This window comes from Passer domesticus, chromosome 6, assembly GCF_036417665.1.
Source record: "Passer domesticus isolate bPasDom1 chromosome 6, bPasDom1.hap1, whole genome shotgun sequence".
Classification (NCBI taxonomy): Eukaryota; Metazoa; Chordata; class Aves; order Passeriformes; family Passeridae; genus Passer; species Passer domesticus.
Genome location: NC_087479.1, coordinates 38,644,215 through 38,671,180, shown reverse-complemented (window position 1 = coordinate 38,671,180; position 26,966 = coordinate 38,644,215). Strand labels below are relative to the sequence as shown.

Below are 26,966 nucleotides of genomic sequence, written 5' to 3'. Positions count from 1 at the left end.
AAGTGCAGAGATGACCTGTGGTACAGCAGAAACTCTGGCAGGAAACCCTGTGAGATACAGGCTTCCGCCAAGAATTTGGGTCGTCTGCTGTGAGTTCTGTCTTCAGCCCCTCCCAAGGAGTTAAAGTTCTGCCACTCTTCACTCACTGCTTTTGCTGCAGACCTGGCTGTGAATCAGGCTCACACAGTTTACCTTGGCAGGATGTGAATGTCTGCTGCGGGCTACAGGGTGTGGACAAGTGTGCCCAGGGCCTTTTCTGCACAGCTTCTCCATATCCTCTAGAGGCTGGCATGGATGAATGGCCCAGCCTTGGAAAATATTATCGTCTCCCAGAGAACGCTGGTTCTGAGCTGTACCCAAAGGAAGCCAGGCAGCACTCAGGGGAAAACTGAATAAGCAGCTGGGTGAAACTCCCTGGGTTCTACGGATGGAGGGAAGCAGAAACCTCTGCTTTAGAGAAGTTCGCCTGAGAACAACATCCCCCTACATCTCAGCCTTGACACTGGGCTTGCAGCCTGGTGTGTGCCTATGTGCCATACACAGTGCCACCCAACAGATTTTTGGAGTGCTGGGCATGCCTGGATATAACATATTTATTTCTCTGCCTCTTCCATCAGGCTATCCCAAAATACTTGACCAGGTGTTAACAGCTTGACAGTCCAAGGTCCCACAGCAGAATTTCTCCAAGTACTGTTTCTAGTGAGAAGAACCCACACATCCAAACAAAGTTCTACAGCCACCTTTCCAGGTATCTTCTGAACCTCTCACACAGAGGCCAAAGGCAGCCTATCCAGTTCTGCGATCCTACAGGGAATTGCATATTGTTCTAAATATGAATTTTCCCTCCATATGTGACTGCCTATCTTAGCAAAACAATCACGAGGGCTAAGCCACGGTGGTTCTGCTGTGCACAGTGTTACCACAGAGTCCTTGCCAGTGCTCTTCACTGAACATCTCCACTTCACTTTAACCCACCACTGCTCCATCTTAATGCATCCGCCAGGCACAGATCACGTGATTCAATTTGGAGTTTTTCTACATGGGCCAATAGATATCAGAGTCTGTATATGAGCATATACAAGTTATTTTCAGCTCGTCTGTGACATGCAATTCCACCCACCAGGCTTGCAGAGATATATAAATCATGGAGGTGTCTAAAATAACAGGCCCTGAGAAAACATCTGTCACCTTTTCAAGCTTGGGAGGGAGGAGGATGAAGCATTCAAGTGCACAACTTACTGAATTTTCTTTTAGCTCTAAGAGAGCAGAGAGCAGCAGGTCTTTCTGGCACAGCCCAGATGCCCTGGCAGCTGGGTATTCTCATGGACTTCACACTGTGTTTGACCTGTGAGCGTAACACAGGCAATACTGATACGCTCAGCAATTTGGCTGACATTCGCGACGTCTCACCCTTATCATCAAAAGAAATGGATTGCTTCAATTCTCTTTTGTTTCTATGGGATTTTCCCCCAAACTCACTGCTGGTTGGCCCTTTGCACTCGATCTCTCAATCAAAGGAAAACAGAACTTGCTGTGCTGGAATCTACTGACAGCTGTTCTAGTTCTGAAACCCGCCACCGCCTGCGCTGCGAAGCATGTGGGCCAGAGCCTCGCCTAGCCCACAGACACTCCCCTTTGCACTTGAAAATCAGGAAAACCTGTGAAGTTGTTTATTTGCCCTCTCTCTCGCTCCTCCTATTGAATTGACCTGATCTTCTCTCTTGGACTTCAACCCCCCTCACTTTTTGCTGCTCGTCTTAGTGGAGAGAACCGCAATGGAGCAGGGTAAGCAGACGGAAGCGATTCCCCGGGCCAGCGCGGGCCCCAGCCGCGGGGCCGCCATCAGCCCCGCCCCGCGCTCGCTGACGAGGCGCCGTGAGGGCAGCGCGGGCCCGGCCCGCGGCGGCGCTGCCCCCTGGTGGCGGGCGGGCGCCACTGCCGTGTCCTGCTGCGTCCGCGTCCGCGTCCTCGTCCTCGTCCTCATCCTCATCCTCAGCCTCATCCTCAGCCTCATCCCCGACCGGGCCGTGCCCCTGTCCGTGCCCGTGTCTGTGTTAGTGTCCGTGCTGTAGCTGTGCACTTGCCTGTGCCAGTGCCTGTGCCCGTGCCGTGCCCTTGTCCGTGTCTGTGCATGTGGCCTTGTTGTGCCCGTGGCTGTGCCCATGGCATTTTGGCTATGGCCATGGCCATGTCCTTGTCCTTTCTTGTGCCCATGCTGTGGCCATGGACAAGTGCCTTTTTGCCCATGGCCGTGCTCATTGCCATGGCCTTTTAGCCTGTGATATGTCCTTGTCCATGCCTATGCTGTGGCTGTGGCCATGACAGGTGTCCTTGTCCATAGCCATGCTGCGGCCATGACTATGCTGTGGTGGTGGCTGTGGGTGAGGCTTTGTCCATGCTGTGCCCATGTCCTTGTCTGTAATGTGGCTGTGGCCATGCTGTGGCTGTGGCCTTGTCCGTGCCTGTGGCCATGCTGTGGCTGTGGCCTTGTCCGTGCCTGTGGCCATGCCGTAGCCATGGCCATGCCAGTGTCTGCACCATGTGCACCATGAGTGCTGAGCCAAGCCTCGAGCCCGAGGTTGTTTTTGTAGATAAACCTACAGGGCGGACCCACTGCCCGGGCCGTAAAAGGAGAGCCGAGTATTCCCTCCGAGGTATTCCCCTCGATGTATTCCCCCCAACCCCACCGCAGTCACCGGTGATTTTCCAGAAAGTTTGCGCAATCTTTCCTGTAAAACCCGCTGGTCTTTAACGTCATTTTAGTCAGAAACCCCCCAAGGAGCAGAGAGGCCAAAGCGCAGTCCCGGCGGCCGGCGCTGCCGAGCGGGAGCGGGGGCTCCGGCCGGGCCCGGGCAGCCGCGGCACCGCGGGCCGCGCGCGCCCGGCGCGGCCGCCAGAGGGCGCCGCCGCCGCGGCCACGGCGGGCCAGGGCGGGTCCGCGAGCGCCGCCGTGCGCGCTCCCGCGGCAGCGGGCGCGCGCGGAGGGCGGGAGGGAGAGCCGCTCTGCGGGGCGCGCTCGGGGCGCGCCGGGCCTGCCCAGCCCTCGTCTCCAGCCGTCCGTCCCAGCAGAGAGGGGCTGCCTCCCCTCCATCCCTCAGCAAGGCCGTGGGAGAGAAGTCCTCGAATGGCTGCTCTGGCTAAGCGGCCACTGGTTCAGCTCCAGCTCAAAACGTTAAGCCATCCAAGAGGGAAGCTTTCCTTGGGGATGCAAGACAGAGGCAACACTAAAGGTGCGTCTTATAGGAGAGGTCATTGTGTACACAAATACATCCTGTACATCTTTGGATCGTTGCACTGATAGATGAGCACCAGCCTCGTCCAAATGCCAGAGGAGGTCTGAGATGTAAACACAGAGGAAGATTTTCAAGGAAGAGATAACTGAGAATGTAATTACCTGTCCAAGCCGACTATTTCCCTACAGAACTGACTGTGTAACTTAGAGGAGCGGTTTGAACAGTAGAGCTGGTTTTCACTGGCAGCTTGGCCTCTAAGCAGAATGTTGTGAGCAGCATGACATTCCATGCCAACTGCAAACTTGCTGAGAGGCTGGGGAAAGACCCAACACGGAACCCCCAGCAGCCATGGCTGTGCTGTTGGGAGCTGCTAGCTGGCAGCTGGCTCCAGTCTGTCTCCACGGCCCTGGCAGCAAGGTGACCGTGCAGTGAGAAGTGCTACTGCTCACTGTGCAGCAGCATGTTGATGGTGTCATGTCATCTGTTCCCTGAAGGAGCCTGGGTTTGCAGTGCAGAAGGATGGGATAAGTAAGGAATTAATTCTTTCCACTTTTGCAGTCTTTTGACTTATGTTCTGAATTGCATCAAACACCTATCTTTTGCCAAACCACCCAGTATTTAAAACAAAATCCAAAAAAAGCTAGGAAAACTAAAGTTCAGAGTCAACCAAGGTTAGCTCCCCACCCTTGTAAAAACTAGGATTTGTAAAGCATTCTTAGTGCTTGGCTAAAGGGAAAATGCCATATTCAAGAAGTGATCAAAGTTGTATCAGATAGAGGATAATTAGCAGAACATGGGAAGTTGCACTGACATTAATGTTCTTGGTGACAGCAGGCTGCACTGACAAACGTACGTTTGACAAAGTGATGTAAAATGGTAGCAGATCACCTTAATCAGAGGGATAGAAGAAGGAGCTGCATAAGGGCATCCTTAGAGATTCTTCACACGTGCAAGAGCTGATTGCCAGTGCCATTGCTGTGTCAGTATCTTTAATGTTTTATCTTTGATGTTGGCTCAGCATACTCTAGGACCTGCAGTTTCTGCATAGAAGGAGCTCTTTAGGCTGCCTTGAGTTGCCAAGCTGTCTCCAGGTCATGCAGAGGAAAGAACATCCATAGAAACAGAAGTGGAAATCAGTGGAAGATGTATAAAGTGATGCCAACTTATGAAAAATCTGTAAAAAACATGGTGAAACTGAACACACTGTGCATTGCATTTGGTAAAAAAACTACACAGAAAATTGTCTGTATATAAGCTGGGAAATATAAAGAATTATAAAATGTATGTAAGGACTGAGCTCTCTGCTCCAGAGAGAGCATGGGCAGATTTTTCCCAGCCACAAAGCACTGCAGAGACTGCAGCAAAGTGCAGCAAGTGGAGCATCAGACATGGAAGACTTCATGGACATCATGGACACTAGAGCTGACAATGATATAAACAGGAAGCTGCTCAGGAACAGCTTATCCTGGAACAGTTCACCAAATATGCTATTCCTTTTAACAGATACTGCATGGGCAGTTTCTCAGTTGTAGTGCATACTTATTAGAGGGGGAAATATCTGGATAATTGGTAAGTTCTTCAAGAGATGGCAACTAAGTTCAAAAAATTAAAGACTGAACAAAAACATAGATTCCAGTGAGCTTCTGGTGACTGCAGATTTTGATTTGGTTAAAAAGTAATCAGAACTAGGGTCTGGAGAAATTTATCCTTGGAAGGTTGGTTTAGTTGTTTTTTTGTTTGGTGTTTTTTTTTTTTGCCCACAACAGTACCCAATTACTATTTCTGATACTATAATCTACTTTAATACGCAAATTCCCTCGAACAGCAGTCAGTCCTAATATATCCCACTTCTTTTCCCATGTCCTTCACCACATATTGCTTGCTGTGCTAAGTGCTAAATGGCTCTTGGAAAGTGCTAAGAGGGTGTTGTGAAAGGGCTAAGCCAAGTTTCACAAACAACTGCCTGTGCAGAGAAATAGTCCTGTTGATAGGTGGTACCAGGAGCACCTGGTTGAAGACCCTTGCTTTGACAAGATTGGAGAACTGAACTTCATGGTTGCCTTAAGGTAATTTAAATGAGACTTTTTTATCTTGTGGAAGTGAAGGTTTCTTTGTCCCTAACTGAAATGAAACTACCGAATGTTTTGTCAGAAATATTTGACAAGATCAGTATGTTCCTGCTAACTAGGTAAAGTTCATCCTCTCTGCCTGCTCCACCAGCAACCACCTCAGCCATCACCTTTGGCACCTGGTAATTCTCAGAAGTGAAAAGCAGTTCCTGGAAGACGATGGAAAGGAAGGCCCTGATGTGAACTTGTCTTCTGAAGAGCCAGACAAAGTCAGGAAGAATCCCAAAGTATCCACACGGCAAAGAGTATCCACACTGACTTGCCAATGCTTGCTCAAACATTTCCCAGCTAATCACCATTTTCTGGCCATTGGCAGAAGTAAAAAAAAATTGACTGATGTGTTTTATTTTCTCCACAAATGGCATCATGTTGGGGTCACCAATAAGCATTGCCCAGTGTATAATCTACAATGTACCTATAGCATACAGTCAATATGATCTATGTCTGCAATCTACAAGTAGAGGAGGAGAACCACCATGCAAGAATCCCCTTAATGGCAAGAATGTTTTAAGAAAGGGGAGCAGATGGGGTCTTTCAAGTGAAGCAGTTTCCCTGTCTGAGGTTACAGCTTGTCTTCATAAGTGTTGGAAGATGTGGGTCTTGCCCTGTGTGCACATGAATTGGGATCACAAGACACCCCTTTGCACTGTTAGTCACTGTCACTTGGGGCATCTCTGTGACACTGGGCTGTTGCACATGGATTTACTCCAGGGAGTGCTGACATGGACTGGCTTCCAGCCCAAGTAAGCAAACACTCTGTGACTAATCGGTAAAGTTACTTATTTTAACTCTAACCCAAAAGATTTGCAAAAAACAACTCCTTCTTTAGTTAGGGATTATATTGTTTATTTTATGGGATGCTTCAGATACTATGAATTTCTGTATAAAATAGATGTAGTATCATGAACATTGAGGGGTGCCTTGATAATCGTTTTAATTTTGTAATTAGATTTTTGCAATTACTGCAGGTTAGATGCTTGCTAATACATTTAAATCAGTCCAATGAATTGGGTTTTTATCCTAACAACACATTTTGAAAGCACATGCTTCCCTTAAGTAGCATAGCATCTGTAACTGTTTTACTGAGCTATTTGGGTTTAGAAATGTGTTTATTATGAAAAATGCCACAGAGCCCGTTATGTCCTATGTAGTGTTTGCCATGTAAGCTATTTATAAGGCAAGCTATTTATAAGGCAAGTCATTCATAAAGAGAGTTAGTTAGATTTATTTATAAGGAAAAGCTAGGCTCATCTCATTTTATAGTTGGAGATGTTGTGGCACAGGGACAGGTGAAAAGTTTCCTGTGTCTTGCAGCGAGTCCAATTCGTTTCAACTCCCACTACCTGCCCATCCATCCCTCTACCTGCTCAGCCACAGTGCTCTTTGTTCCTCTCCACCCCACCCCACAGCAAGCAGGATAGTTCTGTTTTCTCACATCTTTCCAGCTACAGTCTACTGCAGGGGACACAGCTTCCTCAGTAATGATGGATCTCCATGGAGCCTCTCACCTTCCCAACTGTTAAGAATCCTATGTCTCTTGATCGATTTTTAAGACCAATAAATATGTGCTAATCCCATTTCATCCAAAAGAAATGTGATATTATTCACTAGATTTGGGCAGTGGGGGCTGGCAAACCCATATTTGTCACTTAGCATTTGCTAGGCTTTTCCTCATGGTTGAGAAACAGGGTGAAAAAAACTCAGTGCGTTTCAGAATTTTTCTGCATTTTTTGTTTTATTGTTTCCTCAATGAAATTCAAAGCTCTGGTATTTGAAGAAAGTGCAGCCAGCTCTAGAGAAAACTGAAAACATGGAGGAAAATATTGTCAATTTTTTTCTTATTTAAATCATAACAGAGACTAGTAGCTACTGAAACAAAAACTGTCCACATGGATACAGGCAGACAAGCAGGGACTGCTTGCACTGACAAGAACTTAGGCACTTTATATTGCCTCCTGGAAGCCTCCCAGGATCTCCTCACCAGGATGTTTAGAAATGGCTCAATAGGAAAGGCCAGGGACATAATTCATGGCCTTTTACTGCCAGCTGCTACAGGGTTTCTCCATCACTTGGTAGGTAGGAGGAATTTGCTCTGCTTCCACTGTCAAATTAAATGTTGGCATCTGAGGGCTTTACAGCAAAATAAGTAATTTTGTCTGCATTTCTGGGATGGTGTGGTTCAGCCATGGCCACCCTGAGCAGGTGCCTTGCGCTTGTTTCCATCTGCATCCTACATTTGCTGCCCACTGTCAGGCCTGATCTTCCCTGGATGAAGTTGGCCACAGCATGGCTAAGGACACTGTGCACGGCCACCTCTGTAGCTCTGTCACTTCCTGCCCTTGTGCCTAAATGGCAGGGATTTTCAGGGTTTTCTGTTTTGAAGCAGAAACCTCTATTTGTCCCACTCCCAGCAGTCAGCCAGAAGCCAATGGTTACTCTATCATTCTTCAGGCCTGCCCATCTTAAACAAACATCCTTAATCTTCCAAAGCCTCTTCTCAGGTTTGCTTGCTGGGCTGTGAAACCCTCCGTTTGTGTCTGTCATTCCCCAGGCCAGGAAGAGCAAAATGGTCATCTGCATTGTGCACCCAGCTAATGCATCCTGCATTAGCTCAGCCTTTTTTTGGAGCAGCATCATACTGTTGACTTCGGTTCATGGCTGACACCCCGAGCTGCTTTTCTGCAGTACTGCTGCCTGGCCACTTAGTCCCCATTTTGTCTTTGTGTTTTTGATTTCTTCCTCTTAAGTGTAGCACTTTGCACTTTTCTTTACTGAGTCGTTGATTTTCTCCAATTTAGCAACATCATTTTGAATTCTCAGTCCATCCGCCAAACTGTTTGCATCCTCTCCCAGCTAGATGATGTCTGCAGATTTTATGAGTACTCTTTATTCCCTCGTCACAGGTTGTTAATGAAAATACTGCATAAAATGGATTCCACACAGATGTTGGAAGGATCCCATTTGAAAATTCCTCTAAGTCTGACAGAGAACAATAGATAACTAGGTTTTAAACCTATTTTTTTAACCAATTAGGCGCCTACTATATGAAAATTTTCATCTAAACTGTATTTTCTTTGTTTTCTTAGGAGAATGTTGTGTGGAATAGTTTTCAAACTTTGTAAGAATCAAGATGAATGACAACTGTTACTTCCTCCTTACCTGCAAAGAAAGGTGTGTGGGGCCCATGCTGACCTAAGCAGAGAAAGGTATTTTTCTAGAGGCTTAAACTGCTTTATCAGTTTCCAATCTTCAGTTCAATTGCTGCAATTTTGTGTTTAGCCACAGCCTGAGTAATTGTCTCCAGTATCTCCGTGATTAAAGCTCATTCAAAATTCCAACAAGCTTCAATAAAACATTTTCCTCCCTTGCTACAACAATATATAGACAAAGATCAGGGATTTTTTTATACTTCCAAATTCAGCAAGGGAGAAGTTGGCACTAATAAACATGTAGCAGCAAAAAATGCCTTTGCAAAACCACAAAGAGGTAGGTAGATTCTTGAAGACATTTCCTACTTTGTAAAATCCACATTCAAGAAAGCACGCTGATGTGTGCTAATAGCTGTGTATCCCCTCAGTCTAATGATTTTAATTTATGTACTGTTCTGTACTACTATGAAGTTCCTGATGTAATCAGTATCATTGCAAGAAAGTAAAGCTGTTCTTGCAGATGAGTTACAAATACTCATTAGCCATCAGATGTTACATGAGACAAGCATTTGCTATATCCTCATTATATTATGCACTTTTTTCTGCTGTTTATTGGTCACCTCTGTGCTTAATAGCCTCCATCACTCCAGTATCTATGCAACTTGATCCCACATAAACGTGGGTTAAATAGTGGCCCACCTCTCAGAGATCAGGGATCCTTTTTTTTTTTTAGTACTTTATCTGAAGGAATGAATGGTTATGATTCTGTAATATTGGAAGTGACTAATCCAGTGTTGTAAATGGGATAAAGGGAAATGGCATGTATTTTGAGAACAAACAGTAATCATTGACACAGTAATTTGCATCCCTGGATGTTCTAATAATGACTAAGTATCACTTCCCCTTGTTTGCATAAGGAAGAGGAGGCAGAGAAATCCAGTGATTTGGCTATTGCACCACAGCAAGCCACTGGAAAAGAGAAGATCTGAACGCAGATCACTTTTCTTGCACTTTGTTTTTCTGTTTTGTGCTACATGTGTGAAATACAGCATTGCAACAGGTCTGATCCCTTCACGTGTTAAAATCTGTGTAAGGGCTTCCCTAGTTCATGCCAGAAATAGTCAACAAGAGTTGGTCAAGACTGTGCTGGATTTGAGAGACATGGGGCACAGTGCTTTGCCTTCAGAAGAGCTGGTGTGGATGGGTGGCTTAGAATTCCTGACAATTTACATATATTAAGTGCCAGCAGCCTCAATCTGTGCTGTCTTGCTGATGGAATGAACAGATTTGTGCTGCCAAAGCAAACTTTCTGCTCTTCAGAGACTGATTGCAAAGGACTAAAGTATATTCAGTGACCCTTCTGCTTCACAACCAACTTACATGGATGTAAAGGGAGGGTACTCACTACGAGTGGATCCTAAGGGCATATTTGTACAGTGAGCAGCTGTGCACAAACGTTTCTAGAAAGGCATCCCCCTGGAAGTCAGAACCAGTGCATCAGAGGGATGGAGCATTGCAAGATGAAAAGTAAATATGTTTAATGTCTTAATTTTGAGAAAAAAATTAAACACCTGAAGTACGATTTGCTTTGTACTACATAAAGGGAGTGCAAAGTACCATCAGTAGGACTGGTGACAGCATTCTAAATTGTCTTTGAATTTCACACTGGCTGCATACCACAGGACAAGGGTAAATAGCAGTTAATACAACCTTTACTTTAGCTTCTCCTGACAAATATAAAGGGTGAGGCAGTTTCGCACTGACATATAGTCAGATATAGGCAAGATGTACCTAGCAAAGGTAATCCCTCTTTATCATAACTATTTATTTTCATGTGGTTTGGGTCCAAAGAGACGAGTGAAATCAGTAGAACATCACAGTCCAAGAATACAATAATCTTTAACAAGGGTTTGCCCGGCACTTTTCTCCAGTTAACATAGCTAAATATGGCTTTACTGAATACATGAGGTAAGAGTTATTTGGAACTGTGTAGGATTCAGTTACAAGAAACAAAGAGCAGAAGAGCAGAATATCTAGCTGCTTGATATATCTCAGGCCAAAGAGAAGGACCAGAGCTGGTGAGGGCCAGGCTCTCCTGCCAGAGCGGCCACACTGGCTCACCTGTGGGCAAGCATCTTCACAGAATCGGGAAGGTTGGAAGGGACCACTGGAGGTGATCTAGTCCAACCTCCCTGCTCAAGCAGGGTACCCAAGAGTACTTTACTCAGAATGGTGTCCAGATGGCTTTTGAGTATCTCCAAGAAAGGAGACTCCATACCTCTCGGGGGAACCTGTTAAAATGCTTGGTCACCCACATGGTGAAGTTGTTTCTCATGTTCATGGAACTTCTGCTTCAGTCTCTGCCTGTTGCCTCTTGTTCTATTGCTGGGCACCACCGAGCAGAACCTGGCTCCACCCTCTGACACCCTCCCTTCAGATACTGATAGACATTGATGAGGTCCATCTCTCAGTTGTCTCTTCTTGAAGCTGAATAGGCCCAACTCTCTCAGTCTTTCCTTGTAAGAGAGAAGCTCCAGTCCCTTAATCATCCTTGTTGCCCTCTGCTGGACCCGCTATAGGAGTTCCATGCTTCCCTTGTACTGAGGAGCTCAGAACTGGACCCAGTGCTCCAGGTGAAGCCTCATCAGGGCTGGGTAGGGTAGGATCACCTCTCAGCCTGATGGCAGTGCTCTTCCTGATGTGCTCCCAGATACTATTGGCCTCCTTGGTCACAAAGGCACTACTGGCTCATGGACAGATTGTTGTTGACCAGGAGCCACAGTTCCTTCTCCACAGAGAAGTGTTCCAGCAGGTCAGACCTTGTCGTCTTTCCAGCAGGTAATCTTCATGTGTTTCAGGTTTGGTGGGAAAAAAAGCTTGTAAACCTCAACCAGTTTTTAACCCCCAGACTGATACCCACCTTACAGCTTTGCAGGTATGCTGTATCCTCCTCCTTCTTTTTGACTTTGCCTTACAGAAGTGCTGCCGGGGGTTGCGAGGTCTCTTGTGTGGAAATAAACCCGCTGTGCTGTGTGATTGGCATCCTTTGGGCACCACTGCAATAAAGATGAAGGAACATTTGTTTACATTTGAGTAGGAGATCAGAAACTCGCTGATTCTGACTCATTGCCACAGCACTAGATAACTAGGAACAGCCTTATCTTTTCTGCTGCATTTTCCAGATGTTTTATTTTGTTTTTTCTCTCCCTCTACCATGTCTGGGAGATTAGTGACTCTTAGTTCGTCTTTCTGGTTTTGTCTCCCTGGTCTCATTACCCTTCTTTTACTTTCTTCCTATACACTTCACTTCTTCAGCTTTCCCTGTGGCTTGTTCTTGATTTCTCATTTTAAGTCCTTCTTTTCAGTCTTGTCACCCTCACAGGCTCTCTCAAGAGAGAGAATTAGAGTGAGAGTTGGAGACTTTTGGGCTGGAGAGGGGCAATAGCAGGAAGAGAAATCTGGGAGCCAGGGAAGTTGCAAGAGAGCATAGAAAAGGATGGAGGAAAAGGAAGACAGGAAGGGACACTCACTGGGATGCAGGCAGCAGAAAGGAGAGGAAAGAAAAACATCAAGAAAGGAGAGAGGGAAAGAAGTGGGAAGCTAGGGAAGTGCATAGACAAGAGCAAGGGGAAACAGAAGGATGTGAGAGAGGATATGCATTAGGAGACAGGAGAGAAGGGAGATTTCATGGAGGAGAGTGACTAAAGGTAGAAGTATTCTTGCAGTTAGGTCTGAAAGGAAAGAGAGGGAGAAAAAAGGAACAGATGACCTTTAGTATCATGAAATCCAACCATCAATGTAGAACCACAACCATGTTCACCATTAAAGCATGTCCTCAAGTGTTAGATCCACATGTTTTTAGAACACTTCCAGAGATGGTGACTTCACCACTTTCCTAGGCAGTCTGTTCCAATGCTTTACAACTCTTTCTGTGCAAAATTTTGTCTCATATCCAATCTAAACCTTCCCTGGTGCAATTTGAGACTGTTTTCTCTTGTCCTATCACTTGTTACCTGGGAGAAAAGGCTGATCCCCACCTCACTATAACCTCCTTTTGGGTAGTTGTAGAGAGTGATAAAGCTACTCCTGAACCTTCTTTTCTCCAGTCTAAAAACCCCATCTCCCTCAGCTGTTTCTCATCAGCTTGTGCTCCAGACCCTTCACCAGCTCTGTTGCCCTTCTCTGGACTTGCTCCAGTGCCACAATGTCTTTCTTGTAGTGAGGGGCCCAGAACTGAACACAGTATCAGACCTCTAAAGGAAGAAGCCTGTCAGGAATGACAGTGCCTCACCATGACATTTTCTGAGCCTCACTGTAGCTTGCAAGCCTTCACCTTGCTCTCCAGCACAGGAACGAATGCAACACCAACCACTCTCCAGGCTTTGACCACTAGCTTGCCATACCAAAAATGCTGCTCTGGCCTGTTTACCACCCCTGGCCAAGCCCCACAAAGCCTGGGTGTAGACACAGAAAGCCCATAGAAATTTGGACTTCAATGTTTTTCTATACTTCTCCCACCAACTGCATAGAGGTTGCCAGAAGTACTGTTTGGACCAGGGGGTTCACAGGGGATGAAGGCATAATGGATGTTCCCAAATTAACCCAGGGCAGAAGGTGCTCAGCACCATATGGGTCTTGCATCTACGTTGCAAGGTACTCTCCCAGATCCAGATACCCAGAAACCCCCAAGCTCTGCCCTTCTGATACCCACCATACCCAGGTATCCTGGCAGAACCATGGAGGTGCCCTTGGGCAACTTTCCCTCCACAAACTGAAGTTTTCTGGTCCCTTCTATATCATACAGCCCTGCATTTCAAAAACTGATGTTCCTTAAGCTAACTCCCCATCCAAATTGTTGTATCCTTAATATCAGTGCTGGCATATTGAGGCCAATAGACTCAGATCTGAAGGTCCCTGAATGTTGAGTGCCCCCTATATGCCTCTCAGAGAATAAATGCTCTGCAGTGAATCTAAGGCATCCTCTCAATGCCAAACTGAGATGTCTCACATCATCCCAAATGGAGGCTTAAGGGTTGCTTCTGAACTGTGTCAGCCTGAGAAGTTTTTCTTGAAGCATCATCCATCTCCCTGGGACTGAGTAGCCTCAGCTGGTCCCAAAAGAAGAATCTCAATCCCCTTTTAATTGAGATGATCTGTCCCCACCTTTAAATGCAAAGGAATCTCAGCCTTCAAATTACTGTGGAGCACTCCAAAAGCAGGTGTTCCATCCAGGCATCACCCCACTCCAGCCCACACACTGCTGACTTATCCTAGATTCTCACAGATTAAAATATCACGGGGACCTTTCTCACCCCACACCACTTGGGGTCTCCCTCAAAGTGATCCAATTGTATGCACTAAACTGTGGCAATGCAGAAAGAAACTTTGTCAATGTGGAAAGTTTGCATTGTGGAGGACTCCTTATTACTGTTCTGTTTCCTCTCCCAGGTGAAGATATGATATGTGAATAATCCTCATGCTGCACACTGTGTGCTGAGCACAGGCACATCCCCCCTGCAGATGTTAATCCCAGGTTTACGGGTGGCAGTAGCAGAAAGACAGGTGCATGTTTTCTTTCTGCACGCAGATTCAGACTGAGCTAAGGGTGGGAGTTTGTTAATGCTGATGCTGTATATCAAGTTTCTAGGGGTGGAAATAGCCAGTCTTTTCCTTAACTGTGCCAAAAAATGAGTACAGTGCCAAATCATTCTCATCTGAATCAGGTGTCGATGCTGCTGCACTGTGGTCAACATTGTACATCTGGGACAATCCTACCTTGCAGTGGAAAATCCCCCCACTTCCCAGCATGAGGTGCCATGCCTGTGTCATTTCAAAGCACATCTATGGGGCAGCTGTATCTTGAGCCAGAGGGTATAAAATTATGTTTTTGTTTATCCGATTATGCCATTTTAGTCTCACCATTGAAACAAAGGAGAAGCCTCTAAAATTTTCAGTTGCATAGCAGAGAAGCAGGACAGACTGGCCTCAGGGGCAGATTCCCCACCAAGCAGTTCGCTCCCTCAACCAAAAGTGAGCGACACAATTAACTAACAAGCCAAAAATCAGGGGGAAAAAAAATCTTCACTGCTCCTGCAGCTGTCTGATCGTGAAAGGAAGCCATATCGATGACAGAAGGAGATAATCCACTGACAGCTGGTTATGCTAGTAAAGATAAATAAACACAAGCTATTTGATCCCCTCTAAGGACTCCATAGTAGAAGGGAACTAACTTCCTATCTCTTGTCATTTTTACAAATAGCAGGGACACATTTTTTTTCTGGGGAATAATTAATTTCTTTCAGTTCTAGGTGAAAGTAGAATTGCTGAGGGGTGTGGTGTTTGGAAAATGGTTTTATGTATTTTGACATTTTCCTTGAATATTTCTCTAAATCTGTAGTGGAGACATTTCTTCTCCATGAGAGCATGTAGAGTTTGAGGTCTCTCATTTTATCCATCAAGGTTAATATCCAGTCTCCTCATCTTTGCCAGGAGGCATTCCTGAAATGATTTTAAACTTTTGAGTGAATTCCCCAGAAGTATCCATTGACATAATTACTCTCTGGCCCTCTAAGTTCAGTTTTACTTTACTGAAACTCTAGAAAGCTGCAAGTATCCCATGCAAGCAAGGGAAGACATGGTTCATGTGAAACTAGGGAGTTAGAAAAATATTTTTGCCAAGTCTCAATATTATATTTAGTGCTGTCGTTGCCATGGTCTAAGGATAAAGAAGGGCAAGTTGTGAACGTAATATCTATATTATGAAATCAACCAGTATTGCTGAAAAACACCAACAAGCTTCTAGGCACACAAGCCTTTCCTTAGGTCCAAACTGGAAGCTTCAAATTTCAGACAGATACTTGTAAATAGAGCTTCATTGTTGTGTAACATGCATTGCTGTGTCTCTGAAGTGCTGTGCATAGGACATTTCACCTTCAGATGTTCCCTCAGGAATGAGGGATCTGCTGCTCTTCTAAATGTATATGGTTCAGGGAGAAGGGTTTGCAAAGAGTGGTGACTTTTCAGCAAACCAGGCCCCTGCAGCTCCCCATGGCCATCCTTTTTCTCTTGTGCACCTCAGCAGAACCAGTGGTACTTCATACACATTCACCAAGCTGTTACAGACAGATGTAAACATGGAAATAAACCCTCAAGACTCTGTTGCTTTCTGAATTCTTCCCTCTTCTTTATCTTTCTCCTTCTCTTCCTCCTCTATGTAGCAGTGGTCTCTAAGCAGAAGCTGCTATGTGGGATGGCCCTGATCTCCAGCTCTCCAGGGAAGAGGCTACCTGGGATGGAAGTGTGCAGGTGGATGGCTACAAACCCATCACAGAGGCCCAGCAGAGCCACACCAGGCACCAGCACCACTGGGCAGTGCCCAGGCTGGCTCCTGCCTAGTGCTGGCTGCCTGGGAACACTGGTGGAGATCAAGGATCAAGCTGCTTTGGTTTAGTAGGGACATGCAGTCCATTTCCTCCACAGCTTTCAAACAGCCCCCTTATGTGATTCCTCTCAGAACAGTGTTTTTATTAAAAGATAAACTGCATCTCGTTCAAAAAATGTGATATGAATGACAACGTAAGGCCTGTTTTCATTCTCAGAAGAAGAAAACCCGACCCATGTACAAGTAGTTTCGTTTTATTCAAGAGCAAAGCCTGTATACCATTGGCACTCATGAGTACAAAAGTCTCTTGCACTGATTTTTTTCTCCTTTACTGAAATATTACTGCTTCCTTTATTCCTGAACTCATAAAAGTGACGATACTGAAGGAGACCAAATGTGGATCATCTAGAGCAGACTTTCTCTGAAAATGTCCCAGCTAAGATGTTTAAGGGGGTGTGTAAGAAATGGGATGTATTCAGAAGGATCTTCCCCCGTGAGCCTCTGGCAATCATTGGTAAAACTGCTTGCTGACTCAGATGCTGCATCCTTCAGCAGACTTGTTTCATGCCTTTCTGAACACATTTATACTATCAGGATCCATGAAATCTTGCACCAATGAGTTCCAAATGTGATTATGCATTGAGCAAAAAAGTATTGCTTTTTGTTTGTTTCAAACATTGTCTAATAATTTCACTCAGTAGCACTTACTCTTGCAACTTGATGGTGAAAGATCCTGATTTTCCTTCTCCATGCTGCTCTCCCTTTAGCAGGCCTCTTATGTTCCCTCTTCAGTTTCTGTCATTTCATCTGAAACGTCCTAGACCCCAGGTTGGATTTTTCCTCAAGATGAAAGTTATTCCTTGTCCCTTCTGTTGCCTTTTTAATTCCAGTGTATCTTTTTGGAAACAATATCCTTCAGCTTGCTCTGAAGGAGTGGGCACATAATGGCTTCATAAACAGACAAAATACAAACTCCTATCGAAATTCATACACTTCAGATAACTTTCAACTCCTTGTTTAACTACCCAACTGATGGCAAGCACTGAGTGAATGTTTTCAGGACCCCCAGTGACACTAAAGTGACCTGGAACTTCACAACGTTTTCAAACTATCACAGGCTTTCATTGAAATTCCATATGGTGTTTTCAAGTCCGCTGCAAGACAAACTAATTAAATTATGTCATGTCATGATTGTCATGACCTGAAAATGGCATAATCATATGAATAAGATTATTCTGGGAGTTATTGAAAAACAATTGAAGGACAACAGGGTTATCAGCGACAGCCAACACAGAATCATAAGGTGAAAATTCTGTTTGTCAAATTTATCTTCCTTTTAAAACCAAGAAACCCACCTTGTTTATCAAAGGAAGCGTTGAAGTAATCTTGTTGGATTTCAGTAAAGTTTTTCATGTTGTCTTTCACAGCATCGTTCAAATGTCCAGCCCACAGCTGGATAAACACATCGTGTGATGGGTAAGCAACTTGCAGGTTGGGCACGAAGGGTGATAGTGAATGGGGTGACATCAGACTGGCAGCTGGTCACTAGTGGGGTTCTGCAGGGCTCCATCCTGGGGCCAGTGCTCATCAACATCTTCATTAAAGAATGGGATGCAGGACTCAAAGGCTTACTAAGTAAGTTTGCAGGTGATACTGAAAATTGGGAGGAGCTGCTGCCTCCCTGAAAGGCAGGGAGGCCCTGCAGAGAGACTCCAACAAATCAGAGGGCTGGGCATTCACCAACCATATGAAATTTAACAAGGGCAGGTCCCTGATTCTGCACCTGGATGGGGCAACCCTGGATATGTTGACAGACTGGGGAACAAGAGGCTGGAGGGCACTGCCACAGGAAAGGGACATGGGGGTCCTGGTTGACAGTGGATTATGAGCCAGCAGTGCCCTGGCAGCCAGGAAGGCCAAGCCTGTCCTGGGGTGCATCAGGCCCAGCAGCACCAGCCAGGCAAGGGAAGGGATTGTCCCACTCTGCTCTACACTGGGGCAGCCTCAGCTCAGGTTCTGGGGACAGTTTTGGGTGCCACAATATAAGAGAGACATGAAACTATTATAGATTGTCCAAAGGAGGCAAATGAAGATGGTGAAGGGCCTGGAGGGACAGCTGTGTGAGGAGTGGCTGAGATCACTTGGTCTGTTCAGCCTGGAGAACAGAAGACTGAGGGGAGACCTCATTGCAGTCTACAAATTCCTCCTGAGGGGAAGAGGAGGGGCAGATATTGATCTCTTCACTCTGGTGACCATTGACAGGACCCAAAGGAATGGCCTGAAGTTGTGGCAGGGGAGGTTGAGATTGCATGTTAGGAAAAGGTTCTTCACCCAGAGGGTGGCACTGGAACAGGCTCCCCAGCACCAAGCCTGACAGAGTTCAAGAAGTGTTTGGACAATGTCCTCAGGCACATGGTGTGATTACAGGGGCTCTTCTGTGTAGGGCCAGGAATTGGACTTGTTGATCCTTGTGGGCCCCTTCTAACCCAGGATATTCTATGATTCTATGATTTCTACTTGATAGCCTAATAAGAGTTTTGAAAGAAACAGACTTTTCATTCTGTTCATCCTAGTGAGAAAAAAAATACATTTATGCTTGTGCGTGCTCTTCAAATACAGAAGCAATGCCAATGAGATTTGTGAATTTATTGACATTATCTAACTGTCTTTTAGCTGAAAAGCACAATGTTGGTGTATCTTACCATTATTAATCAATTTTGAACACAAAGAACACACAAACATGTTTAATTGCCCAATTCCCTAAGTCTTGAGTGATATATTTTGCAACTTGCCTATCACTCAAATAACAGAAGATTTGAGTGGAAGATATTAAAATCAATTATAAATAAAACATCTGTGAGGACCTCTCCCTACAAACATGTGTTTCTGAATTTATGATGTAGTAGTTGTATTGTAAGACATGACTAAATAAAAAGGGCATTGTCTTGCTGTGCAGATGCCTCCCCTGTCCATTAGGTTTATTGACTTTTTTTTGATCTTTACTTTACCCCTTCTCACTGTGTTGAAAACCCAGACACATTAAAGTCCGGATTATCCCAGAAAGCAGCAAATCAAGACAACACAGTCAAAGCAGAAGACCAGAAATAGCCAAGGAAGCTTGGAGAAGGAGGTGTTATGCCACTGGGAAGCACTGGTGACTCCAGAGGCTGTGATGACAGGGGTGCCACAGCTCTTCAGAAGATGCAATGCTGCGTGGCACAGTGCTGTGTGAGCAAGACCACGCTAATTCAGCATCAGTCATCTCAGGGGTATCTTTATCCATGATACACTTAATCCCAGATAATCTAGAGGTGACTAACACTATTTATTGTTAGGCCATGAAAACTCACTCTGAATACCTGTACTAGCACTGACCTTTCTGTCCACTGAGTCACTGTTAACTCTTATTCTTGCATGCAAAGCCAGGCACAGCTCTGATCCTTGGTCCCCCTTCCCAATCCCTCCATAACACTTGTTTCACAACTCCTCTTCCCTCCCTTGTCCCTGTGCCTATGCTGGGCTACTTTCCAGCAGGGTAAAGTCAAGGCAAGCTGTATATACACAAGATTCCAGTAGTTTAATACTTCTCAAAGCTTACTACTTTTTTATTGCTTTCAAACGGATGCTTTTGCTACATAGCTCTATAGGACAAGAGGCTGCTTAACTGGTGGTCCGAAACTGGCGGCTCAAATATATGTTTAATTAAGTACTTAAGATAACTGAATTGCTTTTCAGATGTTCCATCCACTCAAACTCCAGGCTGTTTATGTATCTAGTGATATTGACGGGTTTGGGGGACAAATTTACAGAAGTATTTTTGAAAACCACAATCAGTATTTATATTTGAAGTACATAACATCCTGGAATTATCATCATCCTGTAGTATTCCTTAGGTCCTCTGATTCCTTGTCTTTCCTTCCTCTTAGTGATCTTTTACATTATATGTTCCTTGGACTTTGGAGCAGACATTGCTTTATAATGTCTTCCTCAAGGTGCCAAAATGACCATTGACACCTAAAAGGACTAAAAAGTCATTATGTCCCATCTACTGCTATTTTATTGTTCACAGAAATTGACTTTAAAATTTGTTATGGTTGCTGTTTGTCACAACATCTGATTTCTGTGCATGTGGGAGGCTGTTGAGATGTCTATATGCCTGCAATACATCCTGGTAGCTGCTGTCTTGGTCTGTGGCTCATGCCCTTGGATTACCACTCTGCATTTCTATTTGCTTATCAGGTTAGTGAAACACCGAAATGCTTAATTACAAAAGTTGTCATTTCCTTTCAGCAGTGCTTGAAAACATACTCAGTGGTTTCATTTCCATCCACAGTTTTCCAATTCTACATTTTTCCCCAAGTTCCTCAAAAACAGAAGTGGAAGAATTCTTGTGAAAGCATCTGGAAAAGGGCATTTTGATGGAGACTAGATATCTCTAATCACTAATGGTCCAACAATCACCAGCTGAAAAATTTAGTAGGGTGACCAACATTACAACAAATCAGCTTGAATTAGGAGGCATTATATTGTTTAACAAAAAGGACAATGAGTCAAAACCAGTTTCTTCTATCTGATAATGCAACTGCAATTGCTCCTAGGATACTTCATACTGCTGGCTTAAAAATGAGGATCCTTTCCCTGGACCATTTGCATCTTGGCACACAATCTCTAGCTCATTGTGATTCTAAACAGTGTACAGGATCCGAAACCATGCTTAGTCAGCCTGGCCAGCCACCTGAGAGCCATGAGCAATGTCCCCTTTATGACTGCTCACTTCTACTTAAGGAGAAAGGAAAAAAGAAAAAAGGCAAGGAAACCCATTCCTCTTGACTCCCAGAGATAGTATCGCTCCTCAGATCTTCCTTCAACATCACCAGCCTCTCTGAAAGCAGATGCACATTCAGAAGAAGAAAGAAAGCATGGCTTGTGAAAGGTAAAATGCTCTCTGGCCTCCCCTAATTGCAGATCTGATACAGAAGGACTGGTTGAAATAGTGTTTTGCTGGAGGTCAGATTACATAAGGAGCTGACAATCTTCCTGACTTCACATATTGAAACCTTAACAAGACTGAAAGCCTAAGAGGGAAGCCAAGGAAGAAGAGCTCTGGGAGCTCTGCTGGCAGGTAAGAGACAGTGGTGAGTCCTCACAGGTCCCCCATGCTCTCTGGTGCAACAGGCCAGGCTACCCCCTCTGAGCTATGGTCTCTACTTTCTGTATGAAATAACCGATGCCCCTGGTAAGCAAAGCAGTAAGTGATCAGGGGCAGAGACAGCAGGACACGGTCTCCTTTCAAGGCTACTCTCAGAAGAGCTTGCATCTCCAGTGAAATCCCACTGCAGACAGAATGCTGTGCTGTGCTGACAGGCCTTCCCTGGCTCAGCTGCTGAGGGCAGCCCGGAGAATATGAATTTTACAAAAGCAACGGGGCAGCCTGAATGTTGAATTACTTTTACCTGAATATAGATCCTGGACAATGCACTCCTATGACTGTTTTTAGCTCACCCTAGCTGCCTCCCAGGCAGAGCGTTCAGGAGAGTGAGATTTGCAGCTGCACCACTCCTGGCTGGACCAAATGACAGCTGACAAGTCAGAAAGTCACTTTGGGATGAGACAGGGTAAGCAGTGGTCTGCTTCATTGGCTGCTGTAAGCAATAACTCCTGTGTAAGGCACTAATCCACAGTCAAAGTCAGAGGTTGTTGTGTTGAGAAATGCATTTCCATTTAGGCTGATGTTCTTAATGGTGAGTGCCTCATACTCAACATGTTTTCAGGCTCTGATCCCAACTGGTGGTCTAAGCAGTCTGGTTAATTTTCCTTATCGTCTGGAAGTGAGTGATGCCCTATCCTTCCCCCTTCCTTGACCTGGGAAGGGGAAGATATTTGCTTGTAGAAGGCACTCTTTGCCTGGATCCTGCTGGTGAGATAACCCTGTGCTCAAACACTGATGAGAAAGACAGATTCCCAACTGTTTTCTTAGGCTGGGCTATGTCTTGCCTGAAATGGTCTTATAGCTTTCATTTTTAAGCTGCACAGGCTATCTTCCCTCTTAGTTGCAGCCATCTAGCATTCCTGCCAAAAGCACAGTGAAAAATAGCAATAGGTGAGTAACTAACTCTTGGTTTAGTTTTAAAGGTAGTTTTGTTGCTGAAAACCAGGGGAACAGAAAGTGCCATGTGACAACTCCACTGTCAACCTAATCTGTGACCTGTCAGTGCACTTGCTGTTAATTCTTTTTAACACAAAAAAGTCTTCTTGCTAGAAGACTGTTTATGCATGTTAACTAATATAATAAATTTCGTTCTAAGTATTCCCAACAAGCAGCACTGCAAGATGGGCTGGCTATAGCAAAGCTAGCATGTTATGATGTAACTTTTTATTTTGAACACTTGGTACAATAACTGTTAGTAATGACTATTATTCTTGAGATGCCCCTGCATTAATACTTTACATGGACTGTGCTTCTTTCTCTGAAATTCTCCCAAACTGGTGAAATAATATTCAATGAGAAACAAAATCTAGCAGCTGCTTACAAGTTCTCATCAAATCCCGTTGAGTTTTGTGACTTTTCCACTAACTTTGATAAGGCTTTGTATTTGGCTTGTACTTCTAAGTGCTCTTAGGATAAAAACTAGGCAAAGGGGACTGGACAAGCATCCAGAGTGATGTGATCAAGCAGAAAGTGGAAAACCCAGACAAACTGAACTATGTTTTTTGATAAGCAGCACAAACATCACATTCAGAGGCAGAGGTGTGTGGGTCAACTTTGTGCACAAAGACTCAACAAGCAAAGGAGGATTTTTTTCCCCTAAGCTTCTAGCAAGATTTCCTTTCACTGAAAGGAAATCATGGTAGACATCTCTGTATTGACCTAATGTACAAAACCAGTCAGTTTATTCAAACATTTAGCTGTGCATCTGATGATACCATTGCTTTACATTTCGTACATGAAACCACTTTTCATGCTACTAGAAGGTGAATTTTTTGTATACACAAATGGGGGCCCTTTTTGTTGACGTGGAAGTGAAGCTAAGTAGCACAGAGGCAGGAACCACTTCTCTTCAGCATTTGAAGTCTGAACAAAGTGCACATGTGCAGTTTTAAAAGGAAAGCCTTTTGGCATGTCTGTGATAATCAAGGTTTGTGTCTTAAACTGCTGAGTTCAGACTGGTTGATGTGAAGCCCAACACAACCCAGCAATGTGTGCTCACAGCCCAGAAAGCCAACGGCATCCTGGGCTGCATGGAAAGCAGCGGGGCCAGCAAGGTGAGGGAGGGGATTCAGCCCCTCTGCTCTCATGGCACTTTATGAGAAACTGGAGTGATTTGTCCGGCTCTGTGGTCCCCAACAGAAGAGTGATGTGGATCTTCTGGAGAGAGACTGGAGCAGTGCAATGAAGATGATCAGAAGGCTGGCTGAGAGGGTTGGGGTGTTAAGGCTGGAGAACACCTTTATAGCATCCTTCCAGAACCTAAAGGGAGTGTACAAGAAAGCTGGAGAAACACTTCTGACGAGGGCATGTAGTGATAGAACAAGGGATAATGGAGGGTAGAGTTTGATTAGATTAGAAATAGATTATTCACTGTGAGGATGGTGAGGCACTGGAACAGGTTGCTCAGAGGGGCTGTGGATGTCCCATCCCTGGAAGTGTTCAAGGCCAGGCTGGATGGGGCCCTGAGCAATCTGGTCTAGTGGAAGGTGTCCTTGCCCATGGCAGGTGGGGAGGAACTAGACAAACTTTAAGATCCCTTTCAACCTGAACGACTCTATGAAAATGGTCTGAGCCACCTTGCCATGACCCAGAGATCACTGTGGGCAGTGTGTGAGATACTCATCATGGTCTGAGCTCTAAGACAAACCATGAAAAATTTCTGTGTGCATCTACAGTAACAGCTGATGATTATTTTTCCTTTGAACTTTGTCCAAAGTTCATCTTTAAAAAACAAACTTTGGGCTGTGTGTATTGACTCCTCAGCAAAATAAACATGCTGAATCTCTAATAACACTTAAATCACTCATTCTAGATTCTTTCAACTTGCTTGTTAACCAGAAAGATAAAAAACACTAAAACAAATAGGCTTTACTCAGTTATTTATTTTTCTGTTGCCTCTATCAAAAAAATCTGAAGGACAAAAGCAACTCTGGTCTGATTGTTTTCAGAGTAAGCTGACTCCTTGCTTCAAACTAACTGAAGGTAAAATCAAAATCCAGGCTGTCTTGGCTGTAATATTTGGCCTCCACAGCTTAAAGTGCTGGTTGTAAAAGTTTACATGGAGGAGGGAAAATCTGAGTATTGGAGCTGAGATTTTCAGCGGGGTTTAAAAATGGAATTTGAGATTGGAGGGCTGAGGAGGGAGGAGGCTGGGTGGCGCCCCAGCCACAGGAGAAATCACAGCAAACTACAAGCTGATCTGACAGTAATAGAGCTTAGCCCAAGCTCACTTGATCTATTAAAAGGATGTGGAAATAAAGCAGAAAGAAGTATAAAAAGCAAATAAATATTTATTAGAAATGGTGTAATATCTAATATCTCAGTTATACTAACCATAACACTTCTTGTTACAGTTGGATACATGGAAAGCTCTACTGTGATGGCTGCTGGATTTTTGGTGGTCTTGCGCACATGACCTTACCTGATATCCCATGAACTGTGCAACTACCAGTAACTATTTGATGAGACCCAGATATAATTTCTGTGTTTTCCTTTTCTTAGTATTCTGTCAACCCTATGGTTTAACATCGTACCTGGCTTGCAGAAAAGGAAAAAAAAAAGAAAAAAGGACAAAAAAACAGGGTAGGAGAGATTGCCTCAAAAGCAAAAACCCAAACAACATGACTTTTAAAAAATAAAAGCATTTTTAGATTACTCTATTTGCTTCATATCTTTTCCTTTGTGTGCATTTAAAGTTTGTGTCTTTAAGGTCACATCCACAAACTCACAGGCTAGAAACTTCATTTAAAAAAAATAAGGCTAAGTTTCTTGCATAATTGTATGAGTCCAGGAGCTACAGCTTTAAGAAGGGCACTAAATGTTGTAAAGTTCCCAATTAAATCACACAGAACTTGCAACCAATTGATGGAAAAGAAGTGGAAAATTAATAGTAATTAAATAAACAATGGCGTATAGATCTCTTTTTTCACAGTTGAGAGGAAACCTCGCTGTACGTTCTCACTCATGCTGAGCCCTCTAGAATCCTCCAGATGATAAAACTGTCCGTTTCTGCCCCATTACGACTCGTCCCCGAGTTACTCATCATGACTGCATTGTGGATTTAGTTTCACAATATAATAAAGAGTTCATCGTGGCTTCCTGAAGCATTTACAGAGATAACGCAAACACTTTTCTTCACAACTTGTGAGCATTTCGAAGAAATAAAGTGATATAAGAGGCTATATAAAAAAAAAAAAAAAAAAAAATCAGTTTTGCATTGCATCAAATCCCGGCTTTTCGTGAGAGCTCATACAAATCCCGCGGCGTCCAGAACATGTCCCACTGCTTTTAGCAATGGTAGCTCCGACAGAAACGCGAGGCTTTAAGTATTTCTGAGACTCTAGAGACTTCAGAAGCCGGAGACGCACAGGGGCATGCCTGTAACTTAAGCTAGCGTACTGCAGATAAGGACTGACCCTGCCCGGGCCGGCTGCCGGCGCTCGGGCGGCCCGCAGCAGCTCACGGGGCGGCGGCAGGGAACGCGGGCCCCGGCGGGCCCGGGCTGCGCGAGTCACGTCCGTTCGATCCGCACGCCAGCGAGTGCGGCACAGACCTGCTAACCCACGGCGTGCCAGCTTCCCTGCTCTCGACCTGCCCGCCAAAGTTTCTGACTCGCCGCGGTTGGTTTTTGTTCTTCATCCTTTAAAAAAAAAAAAAAATTAAAAAAAATGTATTTTTTTTTCTTTCCCCTTTCTGGAAGAGGAATCGGGGGAGGAAAAAAAAAAAAAAAGCAGAGAAGGCTGATGCGCCGCCGCTCGCGCGAAAGCAAATGGCAGCATCGCCCGGCACTGGAGTAGTAAGTTAATAAATAAATAAGCCAAGCCCGCTGCGTGAACGGCGAGGCGGAGGAGGGAACACCCTCCCTTCCTAGCCGGCCGCGCGGCGAGCGTGTGCGCTATTCCTTCGAATAACATGGCAGGGCCGGCGATGCGGAGGGAGGGAGGGAGCGCGCAGGGCGGCCCTGGGCCCGGGCGGGCGGGCCGCGGCGCACCGCGCCTCACGCACGGCGCTCAGGCCGCCGCGCGCCCTCCCGCCGCCGCCGCCGCTTCCTGCGCGCGCCCCCCGCCCCCCTCCCGCGGCCCTGTTGCATCAACTTCCTGTGCGGAGCCCCTCGCGGCAGGGCCCCGCGCGCCGGCTCCTCCCGCCCGCGCGCGCCCCCCCGGCCCCCCCCCACCGCTCTCCGCTTCCTGCGCGCGGCCCCGCGCGCGCGCCCGCGCGCCGCCCCCGCCGAGCCCCGCGCAGCCGGGCCGGGCCGGGCGGGCGCGGGGAGGGAGGGAGGGGTGTGTGTGTGTGTGTGTGTATGTGTGTGCGTGTGTACGTGTATGTGTGTGTATGTGTATGTGGGGGGGTCCTCGGCTGACGCGCGGTCGCCCCCGCACTGCTCTCCCCGGCCCCCGTGCCCTCACGGCCGCCCGGTACCGGCGGTGCGGGGCGGTGCAGCCGCCCAGTGCCCCCCGCGGCCGCGGCCGGCGGCGCCGCTGCTCCGGCAGAGTTTGGTGCCCTACTTCACTCTACTTTAGTTTCACTCACTTTACATCCGGGCTTTTTCCCTAGGCAATGGGGGCCGCAGCACAGCCCGTTCCTTAGGCAAAGGGAAATAAATTCGCCGCACCGACACGTCAAGTAGTCCCCCCTCAGGAGAAGCCGCCGAGCCCGCCCTCGCGGCTGCCCCCCTTGCCCCGGCCCGGGCCCGGCCGGCGGCGTCCCGCCGTTGCAACGGGGAGGGGGGAGCGTGGCCGTGGGCCCTCCGGTCCCCGCTTCCCGGCGGGTCTCCAGCGGCGGACCGGGCCGGGCCGGGGCGGACGGGGGCGCGCGCGGCGGCGTGTCGGGAGCGCGCCGCAGGCAGGCAGGCAGGGAGGCCGGCGG

General features: G+C 46.0%; 2 long non-coding RNA genes across 6 annotated transcripts; one reads left to right on the top strand and one right to left on the bottom strand.

Moving 5' to 3' along the window:
* Positions 1 to 1,612: 1,612 nt before the first annotated feature.
* LOC135303228 (uncharacterized) lies at positions 1,613 to 24,636 on the top strand. Of its 5 annotated transcripts, none has more exons than XR_010364703.1 (6): positions 3,027 to 3,761; positions 5,454 to 6,105; positions 8,449 to 8,568; positions 18,927 to 20,131; positions 20,226 to 21,014; positions 24,455 to 24,636. It is a non-coding gene; the product is annotated as an uncharacterized LOC135303228 (long non-coding RNA). The 5 variants fall into 5 exon arrangements; XR_010364705.1 differs by having other exon boundaries at positions 3,027 to 6,105; positions 18,927 to 19,120; positions 19,962 to 20,131; XR_010364704.1 differs by having other exon boundaries at positions 3,027 to 6,105; positions 18,927 to 19,161; positions 19,962 to 20,131.
* Positions 24,372 to 26,959, bottom strand: LOC135303227 (uncharacterized). The gene is made up of 2 exons (XR_010364701.1): positions 26,631 to 26,959; positions 24,372 to 25,740 (listed from the first exon to the last, which is right to left on the bottom strand). It is a non-coding gene; the product is annotated as an uncharacterized LOC135303227 (long non-coding RNA).
* Positions 26,960 to 26,966: the final 7 nt, after the last annotated feature.